We start from the raw sequence: 8,642 nt of genomic DNA, 5'->3' as shown, positions 1-8,642 counted from the left end.
TTAATTTATGTTTGTACAGTTTTGTATTTGCTTTTAGTGGTGTGGATGATGCGTGAATGTTGTCTAAAGTAAATATGTAGACCATAATCAACGCTGCAGTGTGGGGAAGTTTCAACAGAGTGTGAATGCAGACGATGGGCAATTTTGTATCATAATATCTACTGTGGATTAAAACTGAAGAAACTGCAAAAAGGTGGGAATTTAAGGAGATGAGACCCGGATAAACTGACTAAACCAGAGGTTGTACAGAGTTTCAGGGAGAGCATAAGGGAACAATTGACAGGACTGGGGGAAAGAAGTACAGTAGAAGAAGAATGGGTAGCTCCGAGTGATGAAATAGTGAAGGCACCATTGGATCAAGTAAGTAAAAAGACGAGGGCTAGTAGAAATCCTTGGGTAACAGAAGAGATACTGAATTTAATCGATGAAAGGAGAAAATGCTGTAAATGAAGCAGGCAAAAAGGAATACAAACGTCTCAAAAATGAGATCGACAGGAAGTGCAAAATGGCTAAGCAGGGATGGCTAGAGGACAAATGTAAGAATGTAGAGGCTTATCTCACAAGGGCTAATACAGATGCAGCATGAAATCAGTCTCAGGACTGAAGACCACAACATCAACAACAACATTATTTTTTCATTAGTTATTGTGGATTTTGCTTCTTTCGTTACAGTTTGACCTTCTAACATTATTATTTCTTGTTATGTCGTTGTTTCGCCCTTCTCAGCCTCGATCTTTGATTCCTTTAGAGGTTCATAAGCGCTAAGTTTCTTTTTATGTAGCCACTTTTATGTTTTCCTTTTCGATTTTTCTGCTACACTTTTCTTATTTTTACTGTCACTCCTGGTGTATAGATTGTAGTGAGTGTTAATTGGAGCTACTGTAGTTGGTGTGACTTTCGTGTAGTATAGTTATCGGTTGCAAGGTTTGGTTATTTTTGCGTTTTATTTCTTCGCGTCTGCAGTAGTGTGCGTAAAGATTTTCATTTTTTAAAAGTCTAGTCGTATTCTGTAGTTCACTACCAAGATCATTTTCAAGCACGTTTCTGATATGTTATAAGATTTTTTGTCCATTGCAGCATCTTTGCCTTACGTATGATGTCTTCCGTCAAAGCCGACGGGTGGTATCGGAGACTAGAATTTATCCAATATGTCTGTTACCTTTGAGCATTTATAGAAGCGCAGATTGATAAACTGTATGTTTTTTTTTTTCATCCCCGCCCGACAGGAATTCCTGCTCCAGCTGCGACACGCGAATCTTTCGTCGTCGCGCCCTTCTCGCAACTGGAGGATGACTTCCAAGAGGCCGAACTAGCGAGGGACGTTCCGCACTCAGAGACATCTGCCGCCGGCTTCGGAGACCTCCTGCAGCGCGCCAAGCGCCACATCCTCGACTGGTGGCACGGAGCGGAACCGAGTCATCACAAGGAAGGTGAGACAGTTTTCCGTAGACGGACGCTAGATGCCAGGGGAGGGCGTACGCTCAGCGTCGTTGCCATGGAGACACTAACAACTGAAGCAGGAAACGCCTTTCAAAACGAACTTCGTGCTTCAGATGAAATTCAGGCAAAGAGGAAAAAGTTTTAGTAAGATTAATGCTACAAGTGTCCTACCTCTTTTTCTGTCAGTTGACATTGAAATTTCTTTCTTTCATCACAGGCCAGCTAGCACTTCATCTTTCCGACAATTGCTTTACTCCTTCATCTATATACTTCTTTCCTTCCTTCACTTCTACTGACTATTTTCAGTCGTTCTGAATCTGTTTTGTCTGAGAAACCTTAGCACTCTTAATTTTGTTCTGTCTTCAACTTGTTGCTTATTTGCGCCAGTTTCTTCTCTTTTCTTCATGTAGTTTCCTAAGCCAGTCAGGCATTTTGCAAAACGCTGTACGATTTCCTCTTGTCAGTCTTCTAGGACTCATTCTTGCTCCGACAGTCTTCTTTTCCTAATTTTGTCCGATTTTTAAAAATATTATTGTGTACTTCCGGCGTTACTTCTTAATTTAAATCTTTCTACTATTGCTTTTTTTCCTAGCATCTTCTTCTTCCCTTTTTCCTGACTGCTTAACTTCTCTTGGATATTCACATTTTGGCCGGAATACTGTTTTGTAGTGATATTTTTTTGCGTTTCTAGAGGTGATTGTTCGAAAAATTACATGTATGCTTTCTTATGTCCACCTTTCATAAACCTTTCATAATAATGGATTTTTTTTCTCTGGATTAGTATAGATGATTTCAACTAGATACTTACATTTGTCTGTCCTGCTGACATTTCCACACCTTGTACTTAATTTTGACGGTATGATCTGATTATTTGTCATTACCTCCGTTTTTTCACCTTCTTCACATTTTCTGACCAGCCAAATGTAATTGCTCTTTCTTTTTTTCCGTATTTTTCGATTTACTATCCAAAAGTTCCCAACTGAGAATACATTTGCTCTCATCAACCACTGTACATCCGTAAACAAACAAACGCACTTGATACAGTCGTCTGTATTGGAAACTAGCAAGCGGACGCATGGGTGCATTCAGAAATTTATCGAAGAGGGGGCAAGATTCCAGAAGTTCCATTTTCGATACAACTAGTTAGTTGAGTTTGAGAACATGCCATGCTCGAAGAAATAAATTTCACAGGAAGTAAACAAAGCTTATCGTATCGAAAAAATTTCATAAATATCCAGTCGATATATTTTTGAACGTACATTAGTGCTGCATATTAAAGGTAAGCATATTACATTAGTATATACAAAGTACATATTTTATATTATTAATATGAATGTGAAGAGTGGAAAGCTGCGAGAGAAACCATCAAATTGGTCGGTAGAACCAATTCTTAACAGCCTAAGGTACATGTAATCATAACTCCATGGCTGGATGTCGTGTAGAGCTGCACGCGATATGTATGGAGTTTCCGATCTTTCGGCAAAGTTATGTGAAGATCCTCATCCCAAAAGACTGCAAAACGTTCGTGCCATATTTAACCAGTATATTTTAAACGACCGCCAGTTGCAGTACACCCATTTTAGTTACTCGTAAACAAACAGTGTGAGTTTTATGTCTAATGAAGGAGGCATGGCATCTGTAAGAAGGCAAACAGAAAGAAGCTACACTTTGTGATCAAAAGTATTCGGACAGCTGGCTGACAAGAACTTACAAGTTCGTGGCCCACCCTTAGCCTTGATGACAGCTTCCACTCTCGGAGGCATACGTTCAGCCCACTCTTCACGGAGTGCTGCACTGAGGAGAGGTATCGATGTCGGCCGGTGAGGCCTGGCACGAAGTCGGCGTTCCAAAACATCCCAAAGGTGTTCTGTAGGATTCAGGACTCTATCCAGGCCAGTCCATTACAGGGATGTTGCTGTCGTGTAACCACTCCGCCACAGGCCGTGCATTATGAACAGGTGCTCGATCGTGTTGAAAGATGCAGTCGCCATCCCCGAATTGCTCTTCAACAGTGGGAAGCAAGAAGGTGCTTAAAACATCAATGCAGGCCTGTGCTGTTATAGTGCCACGCAAAACAACAAGGGGTGCAAGCCCCCTCCATGAAAAACGCGACCAAACCATAACACCAGCGCCTCCGATTTTACTGTTGGCACTACACGCGATGGCAGATGACGTTCACCGGGCATTCGCCATACCCACACCCTGCCATCGGATCGCCACATTGTGTACCGTGATTCATCATTCCACTCAACGATTTTCCACTGTTCAATCGTCCAGTCTTTACGCTCCTTACACCAAGCGAGGCGACGTTTGGCATTTACCGGCGTGATGTGTGGCTTATGAGCAGCCGCTCGACCGTGAAATCCAAGTTTTCTCATCTCCCGCCTAACTGCCATAGTACTTGCAGTGGATCCTGATGCAGTTTGGAATTCCCGTGTGATGGTCTGGACAGATGTCTGCCTATTACACATTACGACACCCCTTCAACTGTCGGCGGTCTCTGTCAGTCAGCAGACGAGGTCGGCCTGTACGCTTTTGTGCTGTACGTGTCCCTTCACGTTTCCACTTCACTGTCACATCGGAAACAGTGGGCCTAGGGATGTTTAGGAGTGTGGAAATCTCGCATACAGACGTGCGACACAAGTGACACCCAATCACCTGACCACGTTCGAAGTCCGTGAGTTGTGTGGAGCGCCCCATTCTGCTCTCTCAGGATGTCCAATGACTGCTGAGGTCGGTATATGGAGTACCTGGCAGTAGGTGGCAGCACAATGCACCTAATATGAAAAACATTTGTTGTTGAGGGTGTCCGGATACTTCTGATCACGCAGTGTATTTTGTAATATTTGCGACACAAAAAATTACAAGATTTATTTTGTCCGATTTTCCGATTGCACGAATACCGCAAAAAGACGACCGCAGGGCAACAGAGGCAGAATAACGCACATCAAAATCTCACATAAACACAATGTAAATATTATTACTTGATAATCAGAATTAGCTCTCGAAACGCCATCATTCCATGCGTGGGAAAAACATAACTGTGCAATTTTGGTAACAATTTTTGGAAACAGTGATCAATAGAGTATTATATTTTAACTAAAGTTCAGTCATGATCACAACACTAATGTCTCATTTGAGACGTAAGTGTTGTGATCAAGAGTGAACTTTAGTTAATATGTAATAGCTGCGCAATGTATCATCATTAGGTTGGTGCGTAAGTTCGTAGCGGTTTTGTTTTGCATGTTGGTATGCCGGTTGCTATGGATTCATTTGTGTATTGTGATTTTTTATTTGTAGTTCACAGTTACTATTTGAGTTCACACAGCGTCACTTTGTCATTTAGAGATAGTGAGTGGGGCTGTGGACTCTAGAAACTGGAGAGCCAACTGGAGCAATCGGAACATTTGCGACATATTCTTCTGTCTGATTTCAATAGATGGGTGACGGCAGAGGACGCAGCCAGAAACATTTGCGCCGTGTACGGTCTAACAACCCTACCACAACAAAGGTCAAAAATTAATTATGATTGTAGTGTTGCTCACGCTGCTAAATATTGCATTTCCGGGCAACAACAAAGTTATGTGGTATGTGTCATTAGAGCAGAGTTAATAAAGTCATTTCTTGAAATAATGGATAAACTAGGCGCTCATCTTTTCGTGTTTCCCACGCTGGTCTCGTTGTGAACTCGTGGCTCAGTCGTCGAAAATCTAGGTAGTGATGATTCCAGGTTCGGATCCAAAGAGGCCTAGGTGTTATTCTGCGATATTCAAAAGTTTTACAGATGTGTTTCATAAACCATTCTTGAAGATTAAACGCCGGCCGAAGTGGCCGTGCGGTTAAAGGCGCTGCAGTCTGGAACCGCAAGACCGCTACGGTCGCAGGTTCGAATCCTGCCTCGGGCATGGATGTTTGTGATGTCCTTAGGTTAGTTAGGTTTAACTAGTTCTAAGTTCTAGGGGACTAATGACCTCAGCAGTTGAGTCCCATAGTGCTCAGAGCCATTTGAACCATTTTTTTTTTTAAGATTAAACTTTTGCAAGTTAGGGGAATGGTGATGTAAAATAGTAATCAGCTCTCCGAATTTAAGTTACATTTCTTTTTTTGTTACTTTTGTTGCAATATCACGTAACTCGCTCCAAAAAAAAAAAAAAAAAAAAAACATCACTTCACAATATAAAACATACTTGAAAATATCTTCCTCAGTGTTAAAGTTCACATTTCATAAACTGACTACAATTTGCGTCTTTTTAAGTTTCCTTTAATTTACGTCTATGGTCACAATCTTTTCTGTTTAACACATTACTCGTTTCGGTCTTTAATGACCATCATCAGATCTGTATCATAAAAACAAAGTCCTAATGCACTGCAGCCATAGTGGCATAGTCAACTCTTAAATGCGGAATCAACACCAGCATCGTCAAATACATATAAATCACATCACATGCGCACATGAGACAGATCTGATGATGGTCATTAAAGACCGAAACCGGTAATCTGTTAAACAGAAAAGATTGTGACCATAGACGTAAATTAAAGGAAACTTATTACATATACGGGTCACTGTGTTTTTTCGCGACGATGTCGCAGCTTGTGATTGCGTCTTTTTAATATGACGACCAAAGCTTGACTCTCTAATAGCCGCTTACGCGCCCAAAAATCAGAGTTACAAGTACGTCAAAGATCATAGTGACAAAAGAAAGAATACACATAAGAATAATATCATTGCAATAGTTACATATTGATGTATCGAAGTACCTCTACATTAATTAAATCAAATCTGAATGTTGTCACAGAAATATGTTAACTATTTTCCAGAAACACAGTAGAATATTGCTGGTATCGAGAGGTTGAGGTGAGATGCCGTAATGGTTACGTAATTCAAGTACCATTACAACGGGGATAGTGCCACTGGACAGAGGACAGCAAGAAAATAGTTTTCTCATTATGAGGAGAATCGTTTCGGCATTAGTGACTCTCCACGTTCAGGAAGACCTTCGGGTTTTGATGAAGATCCTTTAAACGCGTCAGTCCACACTGGTCCACATCACTGTACTCGAGCATGGCAGATGTGGTGAACTGTCTCCGTTGCACCGTCGTGCGACATTTGCATCCAGTGAGGGAAGTTCGAAAATCGGGTGTACGGGTAACGCAAACTGTAAGTCAAAATCACAAAAATCGGCCGGTCACGATAAGAGTATCTCTACTTCCTCGTCATCAATTGGCTCGTGAACAACATCGACCATTCCTATCGTGTATCGTTACTGGTGACGAGAAATGGCGTCTTTATGCTGACATAAGGAGAAGAAAGGACTGGTTGACTCCAAACAACGCAGCACTACCCCGTACAAAAGCGTGCGCGCATCCACGAAAGATAAATGATATCCATCTGGTGGAGCAGTAACGGTGTGGTTGTACTACGAATTGCTTCCCCGAGCTGTAAACATCACTGCTGACATTTATTGTCTCGCAGACGCAATCCAGGAAGACTGCGCAAAGTTATGCTACTCAGCGATAATGCCAGCCCGCTTGCTAGGCCAACAAAAAACGCTAGACAGGAGTTGCGGTCTGAGATCTTCACCTTTTCTGCTCTCTATCGAACAACCTTCAACGAACTACAATTCCGGATGAAAATGCGCTCCGAACACGTCTCGACAAGTTCTTCGCCTCAAAACCACGTGAAATCCACTGTCGCGGTATCGAGAAGTCACCCCAGCGTTGGCAGACTGTGCTAAGTAGTGAAGCAGAATATATTATTGATCACTAGTGATGAATCCTGCCAACGGCCTTGCCGCAGTGGTCACACCGGTTCCCGTCCGATCACCGAAGTTAAGCGCTGTCGAGCTGGGCTAGCACTCGGATGGGTGACCGTTCGGTCCGCCGAGCGCTGTTGGCAAGCGGGGTGCTCTCAGCCCTTGTGAGGCAAACTGAGGAGCTGCTTGACTGAGAAGTAGCGGCTCCGGTCTCGTAAACTGACATACGGCCGGGAGAGCGGTGTGCTGACCACACGCCCCTCCATATCCGCATCCGGTGACGCCTATGGGCTGAGGATGACACGGCGGCCGGTCGGTACCGTTGCTCCTTCCAAGGCCTGTTGGCACAGAGTTTGGTCTTTCTTAATGTTGAATCCTGCCTAATCGTCAAATGTGGGCTGTGTGAGAAACCTGCTCCCTCGGATCTCTAGACAACATTCAAACAACAATGAGTTTTATTACAAAACGAAAAAATGCAGTATTTAACTTTGTGTTAAACATATGTGCCACAAGCAAAGGGCGACAGACAAAATAAGACATCTCTTCGCTATAAGAATTCCTAGTTTGAGCTACATACACTGCTGGCCATTAAAACTGCTACACCACGAAGATGACGTGCTACAGACGCGAAATTTAACCGACAGGAAGAAGATGCTGTGATATGCAAATGATTAGCTTTTGAGAGCATTCACACAAGGTTGGCGCCGGTGGCGACACCTACAACGTGTTGACATGAGGAAAGTTTCCAGCCGATTTCTCATACACAAACAGTAGTTAACCGGCGTTGCCTGGTGGAACGTTGTTGTGATGCCTCGTGTAAGGAGGAGAAATGCGTACCATCACGTTTCCGACTTTGATAAAGGTCGGATTGTAGCCTATGGCGATTGCCGTTTATCGTATCGCGACATTGCTGCTCGTGCTGGTCGAGATCCAATGACTGTTGGCAGAATATGGAATCGGTGGGTTTAGGAGGGTAATACGCAACGCCGTGCTGGATCTCGACGGCCTCGTATCACTAGCAGTCGAGATGACAGGCATCTTATCCGCATGGCTCTAACGGATCGTGCAGCCACGTCTCGATCCCTGAGTCAACAGATGGGGACGTTTGCAAGACAACATCCATCTACACGAACAGTTCGACGACGTTTGCACCAGCACGGACTATCAGCTCGGAGACCGTGGCTGCGGTTACCCTTGACGCTGCATCACAGACGGGAGCACCTGCGGTGGTGTACTCGACGACGAACCTCGGTGCACGAATGGCAAAACGTCATTTTTTCGGATGAATGCAGGTTCTGTTTACAGCATCGTGATGGTCGCATCCGTGTTTGGCGACATCGCGGTGAACGCACATTGGAAGTGTGTATTCGTCATCGCCATACTGGCGTATCACCCGGCGTGATGGTATGGGCTGCCTTTGGTTACACGTCTCGGTCACCTCTTGTTCGC

The 8,642-nt window shown here is 43.6% G+C and overlaps 1 protein-coding gene and 1 pseudogene across 1 annotated transcript in view; both read left to right on the top strand.

Annotated features, from left to right (window-relative positions):
• The first annotated feature begins 1,229 nt into the window (after positions 1 to 1,229).
• LOC126427231 (basement membrane-specific heparan sulfate proteoglycan core protein) overlaps positions 1,230 to 8,642 on the top strand; it is a 792,772-nt gene continuing 785,359 nt past the window's right edge. Inside the window, exon 1 of the mRNA XM_050089468.1 lies at positions 1,230 to 1,430. The gene's annotated coding sequence lies outside the window, so the exon portion shown is untranslated. The remainder of the gene's footprint in view (positions 1,431 to 8,642) is intronic.
• On the top strand, positions 7,219 to 7,336 carry LOC126427493 (5S ribosomal RNA; annotated as a pseudogene).

Source organism: Schistocerca serialis, chromosome 11 (assembly GCF_023864345.2).
Source record: "Schistocerca serialis cubense isolate TAMUIC-IGC-003099 chromosome 11, iqSchSeri2.2, whole genome shotgun sequence".
In the NCBI taxonomy this organism is placed as follows: Eukaryota; Metazoa; Arthropoda; class Insecta; order Orthoptera; family Acrididae; genus Schistocerca; species Schistocerca serialis.
Note: the sequence above shows the minus strand (reverse complement) of the source record. Positions and strands in the feature narration are given on the sequence as shown.